The 22770-nt window shown below is 42.3% G+C and overlaps 1 protein-coding gene across 4 annotated transcripts in view; it reads left to right on the plus strand.

Annotated features, from left to right (window-relative positions):
* Nucleotides 1-22770, plus strand: part of sh3gl3a (SH3-domain GRB2-like 3a) — a 131022-nt gene that overhangs the window by 75798 nt on the left and 32454 nt on the right. The gene's annotated exons all lie outside the window — the stretch shown is intronic.

The following is a 22770-nucleotide window of genomic DNA, read 5'->3' on the forward strand; positions in this document are numbered from 1 at the left end:
CTTTGTTAGGTGACAATCAGTTGGGAAGAGAGTGGGAGTCAGTGGCCAGCTTGTGAGACTTGCTGGCTGCTAAGGCCAATGATATGGAGTCAGGGCTTATCCCTGGTCAGTGAGTGCAGATGATGATGCTTGCAACTGAATGTGCTGCTCTTGATATTACACCCTTATGTTATATTCAGTTAAGAATAATATATTGTCTTGAATTATTAAATCTATCTAAATGCTTTTATATCACTGGGTTGATATTTGTCAGCTTGATGTTTGTTAGAGTGAAGCTAGTAAGTATTTAGGTATTTTATAGAAAGTTGATCCATAACAAGATTAATGTCTCTCTCATTCTACACAGCTCAGTGCTCTCGATGAATTAGCAGCTTCTTGCTCTCAGATGCTTAATCAAACTTGATACAGTAGTACTGCAAACATTGTCATGCAAATATGCTTGTTTGCCTCTTGAAAATCAGCTTGTTATCCAAGTATGAAGTGTGTTGCCCCTTTAAATTGTCACATCATTCCAGTAGGAGTTAAATGGATTTATTGCATGATCAAATCCAATGGGAGTTAGAGTAATTTTCTCTTCGTCTTCACTGTGGATGTGGGAAGCTGTGTAACAGTTTCAGCAGAGTGCTCCGATCAATTACGCCCACATCCAATCATGAGCAGCCTACAGCCTGAAATCCCTCATTTCCAACAACCTGTCTAATGAGCATGAATTATATTCATTAAGCTTTAATTTTCACTATTAGTTATTTCTGTGATATAATTTATTTAGGTTGAGTAGGTCATTTTATTTTAATATTCAATCTTGTTTGTTTCTCACAGTTGACAGTGGTAAACTTTGGTCAGAGTGTCAATTTTATAATCTCCACACAGCCTGCTTCAAGACTTTATGTTGCAAAAAACTGTTGGTGCTTAATAAGCAACTGTATTCCCAGAAAGGTTCTTTGGGAATCTAGAGCTGCTACATTGGAAAATTGTAACTAATGGCTATTCTGTGCAAATTCAGCATTACCCACTATGATCTTTTGTTTCCTCAACATCCGCTTTAGTAAAAATGTGCCAGGAGTAATATAGGAACCATCAGATCAATGTTATATTTAAGTGCATCCTGAATGTTTCACCAATATGTAATGCAATTTGAATGTAGTATGCAATGCACTGTGCCATTTAATTTCAGTAAAAATGAGACAATAGGTATTGATGAGTTCCAACCCCTCCAAAACGTCACTAATGAGAAAATCTAATTGTTGCCTAAAATTTGACATTTATATGAATATTACCTGTACAATTTTGTCTGTTTTAAAAGTCAACCTTCCTGAATTATTTTTCAGTATTTGGGAGAAATATTTCACCCCCTGTTTTAGATTAGATTAGGTTAGATTACTTAGTGTGGAAACAAGCCCTTTGGCCCAACAAGTCCACACCGACCCTCCGAAGAGCAACCCACTCAGACCCATTCCCCTACATTTAATGCAGGAATGAAACGTTAGAATCATAGAATCCCTACAGTTTGGCCCAACAAGTGGACATCGACCCTCCAAAGAGTAACCCACCCAGGCCCATTCCCCTACCCTATTATTCTAGATTTTTTTTAAATTTCAAAAGTATACTTTATTCATAAAATACTTTGATCTATACAACTGGACATGCCATACATATGTAAACATTCCATTTGTTTGCATACCGAAACAGAGTAATCATTCCTATTTACAGATCTGTACAATTACATTTTTAGCTGAGGCGTCAGCAGAGCCCAAATGGCTGCATGGGCCTCCTGTTCTTCTTTAGGAAGGCATTCTACATTTACCCCTGACTAATGTACCTATCCTACACATCCCTAAACACTGAGCACTTTAGCATGGCCAGTTCATTTAACCTGCAAATCTTTGGATTGTGGGAGGAAGCTGGAGCACCTGGAGAAAACCCACACAGACACTGGGAGAATGTGCAAACTCCACACAGACAGTCACCCAAGGCTGGAATCGAATCCAGGTCCCTTGCACTGTGAGGCAGCAGTGCTAACTACTGAGCCATGTTGCCGTTAGTGGGCCTAAAATCATGCAACATTCACTACCTATTCTAGCCAATGGCCAGTTTGGCTTGATATTGGAGCAAGCCAGGAGCCAGATAGAAACACAAAGTGCCATCTTATATTTAGCATTCCCAAACACTTTTGATTTTCCACCAGTCAGATTGCACCACCTTCCCCCACCCATATGGAAATGAACATTGAACAGCTAAACTGAGCCACACCTTTATTGGATTTACCCCGAAACCAAAACCTAACTGCCAACATTTAACCTCCTGAAAACAATTGCATTTATACTGCATCTTTAAGATAGGCACTTCATAGGAGCATTTTGAAGCAAATTGACACTGAGCTAAAGAAGAGGCTGTTAGGGTCAATGATTAAAGTTTTAGCCAAAAATGTACATTTTAGGAAGGCCCTTAGAGGAAGACAGTGATGTACAGAGATTTAGAGAGAGAATGCCGGAGCTTTGGGTACAGACAGGTGAAGTCCTGTCTCAAAGAAACTGGATGATGTGTAAAAGACTAGTATTGGAGGAGGAACATGATTAATAGAAGCAGAAGTAGATCTTTGGTCCTTTGAGTTAGCTCCTCTATTTACCCAAATATTACTGAATTCAATCTCAGCTGTATAGTCATTGGAACAAAGTCAGTCAGGTGGATCTCATAGAATATGAATTCCCTCACTCGTGCTGTTAACCTGGTCCAATCAGGAAGCCGTGGCCAATAGATATAAACAGGAGTGTCGGGGCGGCACGGTGGCTCAGTGGTTAACACTGCTGCCTGACAGCGCCAGGGACCCGGGTTCGATTCCCGGCTCGGGCAACTGTCTGTGTGGAGTTTGCACGTTCTCCCCGTGTCTGCGTGGGTTTCCTCCGGGTGCTCTGGTTTCCTCCCACAGTCCAAAAATGTGCAGGCCACGTGCATTGGCCATACTAAATTGTCCATAGTGTTAAGTGGATTAGTCATGGGTAAATGTAGGGGAATGGGTAGGTTGTTTTTCGGAGGGTCGGTGTGGACTTATTGGGCCGAAGGACCTGTTTCCACACACTGTAGGGAATCTAATCTAATCTAATCTAATCTAGAATATTAAAAATTAAAAATAAATAAACAGGAGTGTCAGAGGTTCTGTTCACTCTAGAAGCTGGATTAGTACCATGTAAATCCTGGGTAAATAAAGACTGGTTTGGTTAACGGGATACCAGCCTTAGTGGAGTTATTTCAGTAGCAATGAGAGTGGCGTTAATTATGTGATCATTCAAAAATGCCTATTAGTTGAGGCTTAATTTGACTTCAAACAACTGGCTTTGTCATTGGAAAATGTGGCAATTTTGGAAGTGGACACCCTCACCAGACTGATAGAGCTTGGGAACACTATTTCAGTGAAGGCAATTGCATCGCCTCATTCAGGACATATACTGAACTAGGTCACCTAGGTCAGCCCACAACAAAAGGTTAGAATTCTCTCAAGTCTACGGGTGAACAAGCCATTGTAGTTGCTGGTGATATGTGGACTTGAGACAGCAAAAGAGTTCCACTAGGTGTGAATTGAGTAAAAGAACATATGGGCTGGTAACCAGGACAGTGCACACACTGGAAAGTCCATCCACAGCTGGTTTGGGACAGATAAATTGCTTAGCAACATCAAAATAAGAACCAATTACAGTAAACATCTCGTTAAATGGTCACTTGGTTCTAATGGAACTTAATACTGGCGCGGCTGAATCAGTGATTGGAGAACCAGTCTGGACTAAAATTCACTCTAGACTCTAGGTTGAGAACCTATGCTGGGGAACCCCTGCAGAGTAAGGGTATAGCATCGGTTCCAGTGTCTTATGAGAAGCAGCTGGTTCGGTTTCCACCGATTGTACTAAAAGGCTCGGGCCCAAGCTTGGTGGGGCGAAATTGCTTGAGAAAGATTCACCAAGATTGGCTCGACATATTTTGATTAGAAAATGGCTGCTGGAATGAACTCCTCACGAAATATCCAGACCTTTTCCAAGAAAGTCTCTAGTGAAACCTGAAAGGGTTCAGAAATGATTTACAAGGATGTTGCCAGGATTGGAGAGTCTGAGCTACAATGAGAGACTGAATAGGCTGGAACTGTTCTCTCGAGCTTTGGAGGCTGAGAGGTGACGTTAGAGAGGTTTATCAAATCATGAGTGGCATAGATAGGGTAAATAGACAAGGTCTTTTCCTTGGGTTGGGGGAATCCAGAACTAGAGGGCATAGGTTTGGGGTGAGAGAGGAATGATTTAAAAGGGACCTAAGGGGCAATCTTTTCACGCAGAGGGTAGTGCGTGTATAGAATGAGCTGCCAAAGGAAGTGGTGGAGGCTGGTACAATTGAAACATTTCAAGGCATCTGGATGAGTATATGAATCGGAAGGGTTTAGAGGGATAAGGGCAAGTGCTGGCAAATGGGCCTAGATTAATTTAGGATATCTGGTCAGCACGGATGAGTTGGACTGAAGGGTGTGTTTCTATGCTGTATATCTCTATGACGAGGACTATTAAAGGAGCCAAGACCACCTTAAATGTTAAACTAGATTCAAGTCCATGAGTCTGCAAGGCCCGCCCAGTGCTATATGCCTTGTGGGCAAAAGTAGAGGCTGGAAAGTAAAGAAATCCTCAAACCAGTGCAGTTTGCGGAATTGACAGCAGGAGAAATACTGAATCCCTCACATAGAGGACTTTTGTGCGAAGCTGGCAGGGGAGCTGTCTTTCATGAACCTGACCTGAGCTATGTGTATCTGAGGTTGCGATTAGATGAGGATTCCCAGAGGTATACTGCAAGTAATACCCATAAGAGTTTGTACCAATGTACAAGACTGCCATTTGGAGTATCATCAGCCTGCACCCTTTTCCAGCAGATGATGGAGAACATTTTGCAAGACCTGCCCCAGGTCACCATTTATCCGGATGACGTGCTAATAACCAGGAAGTGTTTAAACTTAGTTTCTGTAGGAGGGAAGGGTGTGTGTTGCAGGCACTCCAAGTGACCTACTCAGATTACAGAGACAATTTAGCAAGATTGCACTTGTTGGAAGATAAAGTGAGGGTGATTCAAAGTGCCCCGGCTCCCACATCAGTACTGGAGCTTAGGTCTTTGCTTGGATTGGTGAATTATGATGGAAAGTTCATAAGTAACCCTGGCTTCCATCCTGGCACTGTTAGATTTGCTATTGAAAAAGTGTTAGCCTTGGAAATGGTCTCGTAGCCTGGTTATGGTCTTAAGGGAAGTGAAGAAGCAGGTTGTGCCAAAACAACAATCCAAATAAACATTTCCAATTGTTTTGTCCATTCCCAACCTGACAACCAAGAAAGACTGGGAGGTCAAGTATAATCTCGATAGCCCCATCCCACAGTTTTTCTGATTGTCAGAACTTCCAGTTATGATCTGAACAGAGACCTAATTTTGCTTCAAGGAATATTGCAAAAATTCTGAAGCTGTATGAAGCAAATGGAGGGGAAAAGGAAGATTATCCTCTCAACCAATTTGATCCTGAACTTGAGCATCTTATTCTATTGCTAAAAGAGCTGAGATTGATTCTTTTCCGGATCTAGCCAGAGGGCAGATTGAAATATGTCACAGAAGTCAAGCAGCACTTTTTAGTTTGAAACATTGGATTGATGTTTAATTTTGAAAAATGCTGAGCAATAACCAAAGTGTTATTGCTATCAGCAGAGGGTCAGTTAGAGTAACAGGCCTCCCACTTGGCCAATGGCAGGTGTCTGAGAGCTCAAACTCTCTTGAAAGCAAAATACCTCGAGGGTAGATGTCTTTAATTTTTGATGTGCTCCATAGCTTACACAAGGCAGAAAGCACTTAAATAATTGGAACCTTGAACGTGGCTACTGCTCTGAGCAGAAGAAGGTACTTAGCAATTCAAAGTGTGTTGTGTATTTTGGTGTATGAAAGAATTCATGCTTATGAGGAAAGAAAATCAGTAACAAAACTATTGGCACTTTAAAAAGAAGCCTTAACTGTCATCATTTTATGTCTTAAATGTTGTACATTCAATATCATCCCCCACCATATCATCCCCCACCATATCATCCCCCACCATATCATCCCCCACCATATCATCCCCCACCATATCATCCCCCACCATATAATCCCCTACCATATCATTCCTGAAGAAGGGCTTATGCCCGAAACGTCAATTCTCCTGTTCCCTGGATGCTGCCTGACCTGCTGCGCTTTTCCAGCAACACATTTTCAGCTCTGATCTCCAGCATCTGCAGACCTCACTTTCTCCCCAACATATCATCCCCCACCATATCATCCCCCACCATATCATTCCAATGATGATTCAGGAGAAGAGTGGAAGTAATAGGGTGGTTGTTATGGAGGACTTTAACTTTCCTGATATTGATTGGGAAAGCTATAGCTCTAGTTCGTTAGATGGGTCGGTGTTTGTCCAATGTGTGCAGGAGGGTTTCCTGACACAATATGTAGATAGGCCAACAAGAGGTGAGGCCATACTGGATTTGGTTCTGGGTAACGAACCAGGCCAGGTGTTAGAATTAGAGGTAGGTGAGCACTTTGGGGACAGTGACCACAATTCGGTGACTTTTACTCTAGTGATGGAGAGGGATAAGTGTGCACTACAGGGCAAGAATTATAGCTGGGGGCAGGGAAATTATGATGCGGTGAGGCATGACTTAGGATGTGTGGTTTGGAAAAGTAAGCTTCAAGGCAAAAGCGTAATTGATATGTGGAGCTTGTTCAAGGAGCAACTATTGAGTGTCCTTGATAAGTATATACCTGTCAGGCAGGGAGGAAAGGGTCGTGTGAGGGAGCCGTGGTTTAATAAGGAATTGGAATCCCTTGTTAAATGGAAGAGGGCGGCCTATGTAACGATGAGGCATGAAGGTTCAATTGGGGCGATTGAGAGTTATAAGGTAGCCAGGAAGGACCTGAAGAGAGAGCTAAGAGCAGCAAGGAGGGGACATGAAAGGTCCTTAGTTGGTAGGATTAGGGAAAACCCTAAGGCTTTCTATAGGTATGTCAGGAATAAAAGAATGACTAGGGTAGGAATAGGTCAAGTCAAGGATAGTAGTGGGAAGCTGTGTGTGGAGGCTGAAGAGATTGAGGAGACACTGAATGAATACTTTTCATCATATTCACTCAGGAACAGGACATTGTTGCCGATGTGAATACTGAGTCACAATTAATTAGAATGAATGGCTTTGAGGTATGTAGGGAAGAGGTGTTGGAAATTCTGGAAAGAGTGAAAATAGATAAGTCCCCTGGGCCTGATGGCATTTATCCTAGGATTCTCTGGGAAGCAAGGGAGGAGATTGCAGAGCCATTGGCCTTGATTTTTATGTCCTCGTTGTCTACAGGAGTAGTGCCAGAAGACTGGAGGCTAGCAAATGTGGTTCCCTTGTTCAAGAAGGGGAGTAGGGATAACCCTAGTAACTATAGGCCGGTGAGTCTCACTTCTGTTGTGGGCAAAGTCTTAGAGAGAATTGTAAGGGATAGGATTTATGAACATCTAGATAGGAATAATGTGACCAAGGATAGTCAGCATGGTTTTGTGAAGGGCAAGTCGTGCCTCACAAACCTTATTGAATTCTTTGAGAAGGTGACTAAGGAGGTGGACGAGGGGAAAGCGGTAGATGTGGTGTATATGGATTTTAGTAAGGCGTTTGATAAGATTCCCCATGGTAGGCTACTTCAAAAAATATGGAGATATGGCATTGAGGGTGAGTTGGAGCTTTGGATTAAGAATTGGCTAGCTGGAAGAAGACAGAGGGTAGTAGTTGATGGTAAAGGTTCATCTTGGAGTGCCGTTACTAGCGGTGTTCCGCAAGGATCTGTTTTGGGACCATTGCTGTTTGTTATTTTTATAAATGACCTGGAGGAGGGGCTAGAAGGTTGGGTGAGCAAGTTTGCGGATGATACGAAAGTCGGAGGAGTTGTTGACAGTGAGGAAGGATATGGCAGGTTACAGCAGGATATAGATAAGCTGCAGAACTGGGCAGAAAGGTGGCAAATGGAGTTCAATGTAGCTAAGTGTGAGGTGATTCACTTTGGTAAGAGTAACAAAAAGATGGGGTACTGGGCTAATGGTCGGATACTTGGTAGTGTGGATGAGCAGAGGGATCTTGGTGAACATGTACACAGATCTTCGAAAGTTGCCACCCAGGTAACTAGTGCGGTGAAGAAGGCATATGGCGTACTGGCTTTTATTGGTAGAGGAATTGAGTTCCGGAGTCCTGAGGTCATATTGCAGTTGTATAAGATTCTGGTGCGGCCGCACCTGGAGTATTGTGTGCAGTTTTGGTCGCCATACTATAGGAAAGATGTGGAGGCACTGGAACGGGTGCAGAGGAGGTTTACCAGGATGTTGCCTGGTATGGTAGGAAGATCGTATGAGGAAAGGCTGAGGCACTTGGGGTTGTTTTCATTGGAGAAAAGAAGGTTTAGGGGTGACTTGATAGAAGTGTACAAGATGATTAGGGGTTTAGATAGGGTTGACCATGAGAACCTTTTTCCACGTATGGAGTCAGCTATTACGAGGGGGCATAGCTTTAAATTAAGGGGTGGTAGGTATAGGACAGATGTTAGGGGTAGGTTACTCAGCGAGTCGTGAGTTCATGGAATGCCCTGCCAGTAGCAGTGGTGGACTCTCCCTCTTTATGGGCATTTAAGCGGGCATTGGATAGGCATATGGAGGATAGTGGGCTAGTGTAGGTTAGGTGGGCTTGGATCGGCGCAACATCGAGGGCCAAAGGGCCTGTACTGCACTGTATTCTTCTATGTTCTATGTTCTATGTTCAAACTCTCTGCTTCCTATCTCAGTCCCCACTTTGGTTTCCAACAGGTTAAACCACCACCAGTCATCTCTGTCACTCCAGCCTATCACCCTCACCTTGACCTCCTTCCACCTATCGCATTTCCAACGCCCCTCCCCCAAGTCCCTCCTCCCTACCTTTTATCCTGCTGGACACACTTTCCTCATTCCTGAAGAAGGGCTTATGCCCAAAACGTCGATTCTCCTGCTCCTTGGATGCTGCCTGGCCTGCTGCGCTTTTCCAGCAACACATTTTCAGCTCTGATCTCCAGCATCTGCAGTCCTCACTTTCTCCTAATGTTAGAGTAGCCCTATGGTATAGTAAGACAATGGAAACTTTACCTTTACCTTTTATTTTACCACATATTCTCTTTGTGAACTTGTGAATTAGGGGCTGAATTAGATCATTCAGGTTCTTGAGCTGTGATGCAATTCGGTAAGATCACGGTTCATCTGATTATCCCACATACCTGCCTGCGCCAAACAACTTGCCACCCCCTTCAAGAATCTGTCCAGCCTCTCGGTTAAAACAAAGTGATTGTATCTCATCATTACTCACATATCCTATATTCACAAATTCTATATTCTCCTTTCATTATCTCCCCTCTTCCCCCTGGAAGTTCTGTATTTTATTGAGTTAAGCCCACTACAGCAGAATCTCAAGTGCTGAGAGATAACCTTTTCACGCAGAGGGTGATGCATATATGGATCAAGCTACAGAGGAAGTGGCGGAGGCTGGTACAGTTACAACATTTAAAAGGCACCTGGTTGGTACATGAAGAGGAAGGGTTTCGAGGGATATGGGCCAAATGCTGGCAAATGGGACTAATCAGTTTGGGATATCTGGTCAGCATGGACAAGTTGGACCAAAGGGTTTGTTTCCATGCTGTACAACTGAACGACTTTATGACAGCTCCTCACTTCTGTGCTTGGACAGTGAATCTCATCAGAGTGCAGCACAATTATCCTATCACCTGGGGTTCATACTTACAGATTACACCCAATACCCAACAACCAGTCCTGGACTGCTTCATGTATGTTCTCATTCTCACTTCACAAAATATAGAGTCATAGAGATGTACAGCATGGAAACAGATCCTTCGGTCCAACTCGTCCATGCCAACCAGATAGCCCAACCCAATCTAGACCCACATGCAAGCACCCAGCCCATATCCCCCAAACCCCCCCACTCATAGAGCCATCCAGGCTCCTTTTAAATGTTTGCAGTTGTACTAGCCTCAAAGTTGTGTAGCACCTGTAATCTGGACTGACTGACTGACTGACTTCACCATCCATCTGTACTCAGTCAGTGCACAAACCCAAATTGAAACCTGCTGGGCCATTTATGGCCTCAGTGCTCCTGCTTTTATTTAAAAAAAAGGATTTTGCAATCAACCTGTTCAGCGATGTCAGTATACCTCTCTGGGATGAGTGAGACTTGAACCTGGACCTCCTGGCTCAAAGGCAGGGATGCTACCACCACAAGAGCCCTTCAATGCTCCAGCTTAACCTCCTCTCCCAACCTGCAGTGTTTTCCTCATCAGGAAGGACACACTCATTAGTGCCACTTTCAAAGGATCATCAATTACTGCCAAGCTCAGTATTGACTAATTTTGTCTGCCTCCTCCTGAATCTGTAGAAGTGATTCATGGATTCTACTGTTATCAGTAGCTGCAGAAATCCATAGCGCATAGTGTAAAGTGGGTTGATTTGTTGGTTCTGACTTTAAGGCCTCTGCTCCCTGGTATGTGTTCAATAGTTTTTATATTCCTTTGTTTGCAGCATGCCACAGAAAATAAGCAAAGCTGACACAGAGGGGACCCAAGCTGATCAAAGAGGGATGGGAGTCAGAAGAAGTTTCTCAGCAGGAGCCTGTATCTCTCACCTGTCTATAGGCAGTCTCAGTGAGAAACAGTGGTATGGGACTTCCCCAGGTCACTGAGAAGATACCTGCTGAAGTCTTGCTGAAAACTCTTACCAAGCTGAGGAAGACTTGCCAAGATCATTGAAGATGACTGTTGCAGTCAGTTGTTCTATTTGAGACTAGCTCCATCCAGGCTGGAGGAGGTAATGTTTCTAATGCTTCCAGTATATCATCCACTGCTGTGGGAAGGAGGTCACTGATGCCCTGAGGTTCAGTGGTTAGCATTGCTGCTTCACAGCATCATTGACTCAGGTTTGATTCCAGCTTCAAGCAACTGTCTGTATGGAGTTTGCATGTTCTTCCTGTGTCTGCATGAGTTTCCTCCTGCAGTCCAAAGATGTGCAGGTTAGATGTGCAGGTTAGGTGGATTGGCCATGCTAAATTGACTGCCATGTCCAGGGATGGGCAGGTTAGGTAGATTAGCCATGGGAAATGCAGGGTAACTAGGATAAGGTGGGTCTGAGGGGAAGATGATGGAGGGGTGGATTTGGGTGGGGTGCTGTTCAAAGGATTGGTGCAGACACAATGGGCCAAATGGCCTCTTTGCACATTGTAGCGATTCTGTGATTTTGTAAGAACATTTCAGCTATTCAGCTCCTGCATTGATTATACATCAGCTTGTTCTGCAAGAACGAGACGGAGAATTATGTTCCTGAGAGTGGTACAATCTGTTTCGGTAAAGTGGCTGATAAGATTGAATAGTGTGTGTTTAAGTTGTAAGGTGTGAGTGTGATCCTTACAGCCTTTGAGTTTGAGAGTGAGTTAAACCTTTGAGGCATTTAAGGCATTTAATAGTAATTGTTGAAGGTTGTTGGTTGGTGGTTGAAGTGGCAAACAGGTGAAATGAGTGGTGCGTGAAGTTACTTGTTCACTTATAAGATCTGATATTAAAAGGTGAATCACCTGGTTTTGACCAGTCCCCGAGCTCATTGAGCTTCTGTATCCAGTTCATTAGGGCTATACTACAACAAACACAGAATGCTGGAGAAACTCAGTAGGTCTGACAGCATCTGTGCAGAGAAAGCAGGGTTGATGTTTCAAGTCCAGTGACACTGTTTCAGGACAGTCTCTCCACCAATGTTTGCTTTTGTTTTAAATATTCTAGCATCAGCAGTTCTTTGTTCTATTATAGAGTTACATTGTATAGCAGCCATGTGCTCCCACTGGCTTCTCAGTGTCTCTCTGGTAGGCATCCCCGTCCCCTCTCTATCAGAGAACATTGGAACATGTCCTGTGTCCAATTGTGTCATTTGTAGAATGCTTCCTGGGTTACTCCCAGCAACTGCTGCAGCCTGACTGCAGTTTCTGCTTTAGTGATGCAGGCTGACTTCAGGTTTTGTGGGTACATTGATGTGGTGCCAGCCGTGCGCAAGCTTTGACTCACCATGGAATCAAGCAACTGCTCTGCAGTACTCTGTGCTGGTTGCATCTCATAGTCGTGGTCATGCCCAGGCCGTTCCTGCACAGGAAGGAACAGGGCACAGGCTAATCACACTTTGCAACCCTTGGGTCTCAAGGACGATGCTGAGTGATTGCAAGGCAGAGGATCAAAGTCAGCAATATAGTGATCCTTTAACCTGGTACATGAACCTCCACAGATGGGTATGATCCCTTTAAATTGAGGAAACTCCTCGTTTGACAAATGGTTGATGCCTCTTCGAAGAAGACATGTTTCTCTATGCATCCAGCCTTACAAATCCAGGAACTGCTTGAGCCAAACCTTCAAACAGAAGAAATGCTGCAGCTCAAGATGACAGCTTGCTGGCACATTGCCTAGACAGCAGGGCACAGTTAATAAATGTAGCCTTGCCCAACGCAATCTTCTTTGTACATAGATTAACAGGTACGAATACAAAAGAGTGATCCCAGAAATTTGAATAGCACTATCATGCAACCGTTCAAGTAGATGGGCATCAGCTGTTAATATTGCACTAGCTGAGGTAAATGACCTCGTCTGATTTTAGATTTAATTATTACAACTGGACCTCGAGGAAACTTCATGAGGCTAAATGAGGTACTTGTTTTAAAAACAGCAAATGCGAGAGATCACAGTGGGTCAGACAGCATCCATGGAGACAGAGCAAGCTAACATTTTGAGTCCAGATGACTCTTCATCAGAGTACATCTGGACCTGAAACATTAGCTTGCTGTCTCTACAAGGATGCTGTGACCCGCTGTGATCGCCAGCATTTGTTGTTTTCAGTACCGATTCCAGCATTTGCGGTAATTGGCTCCTACGTTGTGTGAATTTGTTTTGTTGCTTTTCTTTTTTGGAACTATGTTTTCTCGCTGCTGTGAGTGAGTGGGTTCTTCCAACTTCAGATTACAAGATTGTCTTGAATATTTTTCTTTCAATAGAGATTGGTAAAAGCTCAAAACTGGCGACTGTTAATGTTAATGCTTTTGCTTAAGATCACCTGAAAATAGCATCACATCGTGTTTGATTAGTGGCTTTACTGACTGATGAGATAATATTCATTTGTATTGTGTCAGGTCCCAGTGGGTCTGGGATGAGGGTGGGTCTGAGTCTGGGGACGTAAGACATCTCGAGAGAGAGTGTGGGGGTGTATTTGGGACCCAATGAATAGGGTTAGACAATTGTATTTAATAGTTGATTTTTTTGAACAGCTGTTTTAATTAGAGTCATAGAGATGTGCAACATAGAAACAGACCCTTTGGTCCAACTCATCCATGCCAACCAGATATCCTAAATTAATCTGGTCCCACCTGCCAGCACTCCGCCCATATCCCTCCAAACCCTTCCTATTCATATACCCATCCAGATGCCTTTTAAATGTTGCAACTGTACCAGCCTCCACCACTTCCTCTGGCAGCTCATTCCATACACTCACTACCCCTTTGCGTGAAAAGTTGACCCTTAGATCCCTTTTAAATCTTTCTCCTCTTATCTTAAACCTATGCCCTCTCGTTCTGGACTCCCCCAACCAGGGAAAAGACTTTGCCCATTTAACCTATCCATACCCCTCATGATTTGATAAACCTCTGTAAGGTCACCCCTCAGCCTCCAACACTCCAAGGAAAATAGCCCCAGCCTATTCAGCCTCTACCTGTAGCTCAAACCCTCCAACCCTGGCAACATCCTTGTAAATCTTTTCTGAACCCTTTCAAGTTTCACAACATCTTTCCGATAGGAAGGAGACCAGGTCCAGAGCCCTTGCTAACCTGTAGTTATTACCGTATATACTTGTGCATAGATCAAATTTTGAAGACATGTTAAATCTGAAATTATGGGGTCAACTTATGGTGGGGATTTCACAGGGTCCCCATGCACAACTTGCATCTACACTGGAGTAATGATTGTCCGGTCAGTGGAAAGCCTGGGACATTATTTCAGCATTAGCAATTGCTTTAGGTTGCAGTCACTGGGAGTGAAGGTTATTCACATAGCATGCTTACCTCTTTGATCTGACTTTGGCAGTTTTGTTACTAAAGGCTGCCTAAATCTAGGAATAAATATAACTAGCTTCTAATATTTCTTTAATTCAAATAAATATGAGGTGCTGCATTTTGGAAAGGCAAATAAGAGCAGGCCTTATACACTTAATGGTAAGATCCTGGGGACTGATGCTGAACAAAGAGACCTTGGAATGCCGGTTCATAGCTCCTTGAAAGTACAGTCGCAGATAGATAGGATAGTGACGAAGGCATTTGGCATGCTTTCCTTTATTGGTCAGAGCATTGAGTATAGGAGTTAGTAGGTTACGTTGCAACATTGGTTAGGCCACTTTTGGAATATTGTTTGCAATCCTGGTCTCCCTGCTATAGGAAGGATGTTGTGAAACTTGAAAGGGTTCAGAAAAGATTTATAAGGATGTTGCCAGGGTTGGAGGATTTGAGCTATAGAGAGAGGCTGAATAGGCTGGGGCTGTTCTACCTGGAGCATTGGAGGCTGAGAGGGGGGACCTTGTAGAGGTATATAAAATAATGAGGGGCATAAATAGGATAAATAGATAAGGTCTTTTCCCTGGTGTGGGGGAGTCCAGAACTCGAGGGCATAGGTTTAGGGTGACAGGAGAAAAATTTTAAAGGGACCTAAGGAGCAACCTTTTCACGCAGAGGGTGATACATGTATGGAATGAGCTGCCAGAGGAACTGGTGGAGGCTGGTACAATTGCAACATTTAAAAGGCATCTGGTTGGGTATACGAATAGGAAGGGATATGGGCCAAGTGCTGGCAAACGGGACTAGATTAGGTTATGGTATCTGGTCAGCATGGGCAAGTTGGTCCAAAGGGTCTGTTTGCATGCTGCACATCTCCATGATTCTGTGACTCTTAGTTCACAGGGAACATTGATGTTTCTATGTTGAAACACTACTAAACATAAATGCACGTCATTTGTGCCTGGGAGACAGCTGACACTTTGGATCTGAAATGTGTACTTCTAAAGAAGCACTTCAACCAGTGTTAAAATTACTTATTCATTAATTAGGTGAAGGTTGTTAACATTGAGTTAACTTCAGTAATAAGCATAAGGACAAGGTATTTCTAAATAGTTAACACCTTACCTTACATTCTTTTCAAACCAATTAACAGAGTCTTGTGGATTTGGCGATAATCATGGTTTGAAAAAAATTATATTTATTAATGAAGCATTTCATTAACGAAGTAAAAATACTTTTAAGATATGTTGATTATCAAACTTTTCTGAGCTTTCCTCTCAAAACATTCTTTGAAGGAAATTTCATTTGAGATGCAGGATTGATAAACAAAGGTTTCTTGATACTAAGGCCTGAGCTTGTGTAAACTCCACGATCCCATCCACTTGAAAGGCCTTCGTGGTTAATCAAAGAAATTCTACTTCATGGGACAAAAGCAGATGACTGTTGTCCATTAGATTTGACACATTCCAAATATTGCTGAAAAAAGTGAACTGCTGTTAGTGTTTCTTTTTTCACTCATCAGGACAGAATTGCAAGATTAGATGTCGCTCCAATCATTGGGCAACACCTAAACAAACCTGATTGTGTTCAGAATTACACTATCAAGATAGTCAGTGAGATGCATAATGCTGCAAGTTACATACAGACTCCCATGGTTTGGAAACAGAAAGGACTTGACCAGGCATTGTGACTTTTCTTTGTAACAAAAGCTGTGGGGATACCCATTTCCTGCTGCAGTCCCCATGGTGATTCATTCACCAATCAGGATAGCCATGCACATTAAATAAAACTTGGTGGTTAACCATGTCCATTCTCATGATAATACTTAAGAGTCCACTTGCTAAAGAATTGGCTCCCTCTGCCCATGCAATGTAAGATGCTTTTTCCCTTTGAGATTTCATATTCTTACAATTTTGTCTTGATGAGCGCAAGACAGAAAGCTTCAGCAATATATTTGTTTCAGCAATACTAAAATTCCATACTACCAAGCTCCCCTGACTTAATATTAACAGTTGAGTGGTGGGGAGGGGATGATCTAGATCATTAGATTACTGATTATGTTGCATACAATTCTGTTGCTGCTGATGGCTCTCAGCATTTCTTGGATGCTTTATCTTGAGTTGCTAGACTTGTTGAAATATATCCCATTTAGCACAGTGATAGTACAGCAGAATATAATGGAAGGTATCCTCAATGTGAAGCTAGAACATTGTCTGCACAAGGACTGTGTAAGTGCCACTCCTCCTGATACTGTTTGGATGGATTCATGGACTCTCATGTTGAAGGATTCTCCTCCCTCAAAAGTCATCAATGAACCTAATTTTTTTTTAGCAATGTTGGAAAGGTTTGGCATGATAGACTAGCATTCAGTACGAGGCTAATTTAATTAAAGTTTCACCATCTGCCAAAGTGAGTTTCATCTCCAACATTAACTCTGCTTTTTTCCCACAGACGCTGTCAGACCTGCTGAGCTTTACCAGCAATTTCTGTTTTTATTGTAGATCTCCAGCATCTGCAGTTCTTTGTTTTAACTCAGAATTACTAGCTCCAGAATGAAAGCTTTTAATTACAGTCTCAGAATTCACTAGTATTCACCTTTGTGGGTGGCACGGTAGCTCAGTGGTTAGTGCTGCTGCCTCACAGAACCAGGGGCCCGGGTTCGATTCCACCCTTGGGTGACTGTCTGTGTGGAATTTGCACATTCTCCCCGTGTCTGTGTGGGGTTCCTCCCAGGTGCTCTGGTTTCCTCCCACAATCCAAAGATGTGCAGGTTAGGTGAACTGGCCATGCTAAATTGCCCCATAGTGTTCAGGGGTGTGTAGGTTAGGTGCATTCGTCAGAGGTAAATGTAGAGTAATAGAGTAGGGCAATGGGTCTGGGTGAGTTACTCTTCAGAAGATCAGTGTGCAGTTTTTGGGCTGAATGGCCTGCTTCCAACACTAGGGATTCTGTGATTCAGTGAAGTACAAATTATTTTTTGATGTTCTGTGCTTATCCAGCGCAGAGATGCAATGATCCCAAATAACTGTAACACTGACTTGATGGAGTTCTCTGAGATAAGTGAGTATTGATGAAGGTAATGTGGTCAATATTGTACACTTTCAGAAGGTGTTTTGATGAAGTGCCGCATCAAAAACAGACTTGTTTGCAATATTGAAGCCAATAGGACTAATGATGCAGTGAAAAGTTTGGGAATAAAATTGACTAAAGATTACGAAGCAGAGTAGTGGTCAGCAATTATTTTTCAGACAATAATGATTTTCAAATGTGGTAATGTCCTGAACTCAAGTATACAGAGCATAAATTTCAAGGGGGTTTCACAGTAAATTTTCAAATATTTCAGGTCGCTCTTAGTACAGGTTCAAGTCTCAATTGTTCATATTCTCAGTCAAATTGTCAGAAGACCATTCTTATTGAAGATGGCTTTTATAGCAAATGAATTTAAAAATGGTTAATGTAAATAATCAGTATCATGGTTGCGTGATTGACAATCCCACAGTTGTCCCAAAATGTGTTCTTGGCTCCATTATCAATCATCTTTCATTAAATATTGCATACTGTTAATTTGACTCATGGCTACATTAGTTCAATTCTTTGAGGAGAAAGTGAGGTCTGCAGATGCTGGAGATCAGAGATGGAAATGTGTTGCTGGAAAAGCGCAGCAGGTCAGGCAGCATCTAGGGAACAGGAGAATCGACGTTTCGGGCATTAGCCCTTCTTCAGGGCTCCTGAAGAAGGGCTAATGCCCGAAATGTCGATTCTCCTGTTCCCTAGATGCTGCCTGACCTGCTGCGCTTTTCCAGCAACACATTTCCATCTCTACATTAGTTCAATACACACCAAAGAGTGATTCAATGTTTCAGTTTCCACGTTTTAGATCTACAAACTCAAAAATAAATTTTGTTTACTTTGAATTTGAGTATACGATCATTTTGATTCAAAACAGCTGATCTCCTTCCTTGACATAAGATTATGCTAATACTAATTTCTGTTCTGACCTCTTCATAAAAACTTGCAAGCATCCTTCAGTTCTCCTCTGCTAGTCAGTAAGATTGTGGTTGATCTGATTGTTGTCTCAGCTCCACTTCCTACTCAGTCTCCTGTAGCCCTTGACTACCTTGTCTGTCTATTTAACTATGCAATGAACAAATTCATCATCCAGCCTCCACTACTTTCTGGGAATGAGAATTCCACAGACTAACAACCCTATAAGTTTCATTTCTCTGAACTCCAATGCATGAAGGCCAATATTTCAAACTTTTTTTTCAAATGCTGCCTTTGTTCCATTTCATTCAATGCTACATCGACACTCACATAATGTATTTTCATTTTTCAAGGTGGTTTTGCCATCTTTAAATGACACTCTGGGTACAGCTCAGATCCCACAGCTCCCAGTCTGCATTCCAATGTATGTAGCTCTGCATCAATAAGACTAAAGCATTAAAATGTAACTACTCAAATATATTTATCAGTTTCGCTTCACCAAGTGAAATGCTCAAAGACTCTCCAAAGTATGTTTAATTCTCTCTTCAATACAAATTTTCTTGTTTCACAGTTTTATTTTGCAATAAGATAATATATATCATTTTAGCGACTTAACTAAAGCACTGAGCAATACTGAAGAAGTGCATTGATAACTTATAACATTTGCTTCCAGAAAAACGTAAGTTCCTCATGACCTGTCAGTGTTCACTGGAATGTTGAATTTGGGAATCCTGCTTTTCCATCTCCCACTTTCACTGTCAGTCCTTTTTTAAAAAAAGGAGTTTGTGCATCTTTGAAGGGAAAAGTACTCATCGAAGATCACTGCACTAGGGAGCTCAGATCACAGAATGAAGGCTGGAAACTAACCAACAGCAGAAATAATTGTGCTTGAGGTGAATAAGACTTGGGGAAAGCTAAGTAAATGCATGAGGGAGAAAGGAATAGGAACAGAAGTAGGCCATTCCACCCCGAAAGCCTGTTCTGTCATTCAGTGAAGTCATGCCTTTGGCCCATATCTCTTAATGCATTTATTTATCAAAAACATATATATCTCAGATTTTAACAACTGATCCAGTGTCTACTGCTATTTGTGAAAGAGAGTTTGAAATATCTACCACCTTTTGTATGTCGAAGTGCTTCCTAAATCTCTCCTGAATGGTCTGGTTAACACTGCTGCCTCGCAATGCCAGGGATCCAGATTCAATTCCAACCTCGGGCAACTATCTCTTTGGTGTTTGCACGTTCTTCCCGTGTCTGTGTGGGCTTCCGTTAGATGCTCCGGTTTCCTCCCACAATCCAAAGAAGTGCAAATTAGGTGAATTGGCCATGCTAAATTTCCCGTAGTGTCCAGGTATGTATAGGTTATGTGCATTAGCCATAGGAAATGCAGGGTTACAGGGATAGCATGGGGGATGGGGCTTGTGGGATGTTCTTTGGAGGGTCGTTGTAAAGTTGTTGGGCCAACTGGCTGTTTCAACACTGGGGCTAGTTCTAGAATCTCCAACCAGTGGAAATAGTTTATCTTTACCCTGACTTCTTCTGTCAATATCTTGAAGACTTTGATCAAATCACCTCTTAACCTTCTAAATTATGGAGGAAACAGGCCTAATTTGTATAATCTGTCCTCATAACTTAACCCCTAAAGTCCAGATATCATTCTTTTTAAACCTACGTTGTACTCCATCAAGATTAGAGTGGTGCTGGAAAAGCACAGCAGGTCAGGCAGCATCCGAGGAGCAGGAAAATCGATGTTTCAGGCAGGAACCCTTCATCAGGATTGAGGGCCCTCATTCCTCATGAAGGGCTTTTGCCCGAAATGTTGATTTTCCTGCTCCTCAGATGCTGCCTGACCTGCTGTGCTTTTCCAGCACCACTCTAATCTAGACTCTGATCTCCAGCATCTGCAGTACTCACTTTCGCCCTCCGAGGTCATTCCTAAAGTGTGGTGTGCGGATCTGCTCAAATTCTGCCAAGTGGGGTCGAATGAGGGCGTTGTATGGCTGCAGTATAACTTCTACAAATTCGTGCTCCAGTCCTCTAAATATAAAGGAAAGCATTCCTTTAGCTTTCTCGATTTTTGTCTGCACCAGTTCATGATATTTTAAATATCTATGCACTGGAACTCCCGAGTCTCTTTGGAAATTCAATGTATTTATCTTCATACCATCTGCAATGTACCCTGATTTATTCTTTCTCAGTCCAAAATGAATAACCTCACACTTGCTTACATTGAGTTCCATCTGCCATAGTTTTACCCATCTATTAATAGTCCATCAATATCTCTTTGTAAATTCATGCTATCATCTGCACTGTTGGCAGTGCTGCCCAACTTGGGTCATCAGCAAATGACATTCCTCTGTCCTCCTTTGTCACCTCTTCAAAACCTTCATGAGGTTTGTTAGGCATGGTCTACCTGTCATGCATTCATGCTGACTCTCCCTATTGCACGGGAAATTTTCAAGGTATTCAGCTAATCCATCTTTGATTATAGGCTCCAACAGTTTTCCCACCATAGATGTCAGGCTAACAGGTTTACAACTCCCTGGTTTTCGTCTTTCGTCCTTCTTAAAATTGCACATGCAGTTTTCCAATCCAAAGGGACAACTCCTGTATCTAAGGAATTCTGAAAGATTCGGGTTCAAGCATCTATAATGTGCTCCTTTACTTACTTTAATCCACATCGAATTGAAACCATTAGGTCCTGGGTATTTGTCACTCTCTAATTCCATTAATTTCCTCATTATCAATGTTTTAGTCCTGTTAATTTTATTCAGTCCATGTACCCGATCCACTATTAATTTCTGGCCAGCTATCTTCAACTTCCACTGTGAATACTGAGGCAGAGTCAACATGTCTACCATTTCCCCATAGTTATTAACAATATCTCCAAACTTGGATTGGGGATTGCTCCCAACGACCCACTTTCCCTTTATCTAACTATAAAAATTATTTTTATTGATTTTGATGTCCGTTGCAAGATTCCTTTTGATAATCCATTTGAGTGGCTCTTATAAACTGAAACATTATGCAGATAGATGGAATTGAATTAAACTACAGAGAGGCGATGTATTATTGTATTATTGCTAGACCATTAAGCCAAAAACTCAGCTAATGTTCTTGGGACCAAAGTTCAAATCCTGCCACGGCAGATGGTGGAATTTGAATTCGGTGAAGAATCTGAAATTAAGAGCATAATGATGACCATGAATTCCTTGTTGATTATCCAGAAAAACCCATCTGGTTTACAGATGTCCTTTAGGGAAGGATATCTGCCATCCTTACCTGGTCTGGCCTACATGTGACTCCAGATCCATAGAAATGTGATTGACTCCTAACTACCCCCTGCGGGCCTAACTAGAGATACCCACATCCTGTGATTGTGTTTAAAAGTGAAGAATCAGAAAATCCCTAATGTGCAGAAACAGGCCATTCAGTCCATCAAGTCCACACTGACCTGTCACTCTCTAATTCCATTAATTTCCTCAATGTTTTACTCGTTAATTTTATTCAGTCCTTGTACATGATCCACTATTAATTTCCTCAGGACTTCTGGCCAGCTATTTTCCACTTCCACTGTAAATACTGAGGCCAGAAGAGCATCCCACCCAGATCCAGCTCCCCTACCTTATCCCTGTAACTCTGCATTTTCTATGGCTATCCCACATAACCTACACATCCCTGGATACTGGGCAATTTAGCACGGTCAATCCACCTATCCTGCATATCTATGGACTGTGAGAGGAAACCGGAGCACCCGGAGGAAACCCACGCAGACACGGGGAGAATGTGCAAACACCTGACAGTCTCTTGAGGGTGGAATCGAACCCAGGTCCCCGGCACTATGGGACAGCAATGCTAACTTGTGTGTAAACACCAGCATAGACCACTTAGGCTGAATGCCCTAACTTCCATCTGCAAATTCAATGGAATATATAGTTTTCCATGTATCGACTCCATTTCTGGGGCTTCTTGGGTGCATTTTTCTTCGGAACAGAAATATTTTGCCACCAAGTAGGCATTAACAGAATGACCCACGATCAATGTAAACTCAGTTATTTATCTTCCAGCAGAGAATCTCACTGAAAAGGAGCAAGAGTTGTAAATGTGTACAAAACTGTAGCGCATGTAATCTGTATGTCTATTTCAGAAATTGGTTGGTGGGCGAGCTATCACGAGCAATATGAGGGCTCCTTAATTTTCCTGTTAAGTAGGGGGAGACTAAAATAATTGAAAATAATGGTGAGGCGTATTGCATTGATGTATATAATTTCCTTCAGGATGCAGGTTTAAATAGCTGCAATTCTACACTTCATTAACATGGGAAAGCAGAATTTTCTTGCATGATATAGGAATTCAGTTGACCTACTGAAGACTTTCTAATGTGATCCATCAAAGCACCATTTTTGTCATAGCTGAAATCTTCATCTTACATGATTATTCATTATCATTAACTTGTGCTTTTGCATCTCAGCCTAACATGAATAATTCTAAACATTATGGAACTGCCCTTCTTTAATAGAGATGAAATGAAAATACTCCAACATTCAATTTTTTTTATTTATGGAGGATGTTAATGTTTTGTATGGCTGTGATCTCAACAGATGAGTACTGGACAAGCTTCAGCATCTGT

This window comes from Chiloscyllium plagiosum, unplaced genomic scaffold, assembly GCF_037043375.1.
Source record: "Chiloscyllium plagiosum isolate Xiang-an unplaced genomic scaffold, Cpla_swu_hap1 HiC_scaffold_39, whole genome shotgun sequence".
Taxonomy (NCBI): Eukaryota; Metazoa; Chordata; class Chondrichthyes; order Orectolobiformes; family Hemiscylliidae; genus Chiloscyllium; species Chiloscyllium plagiosum.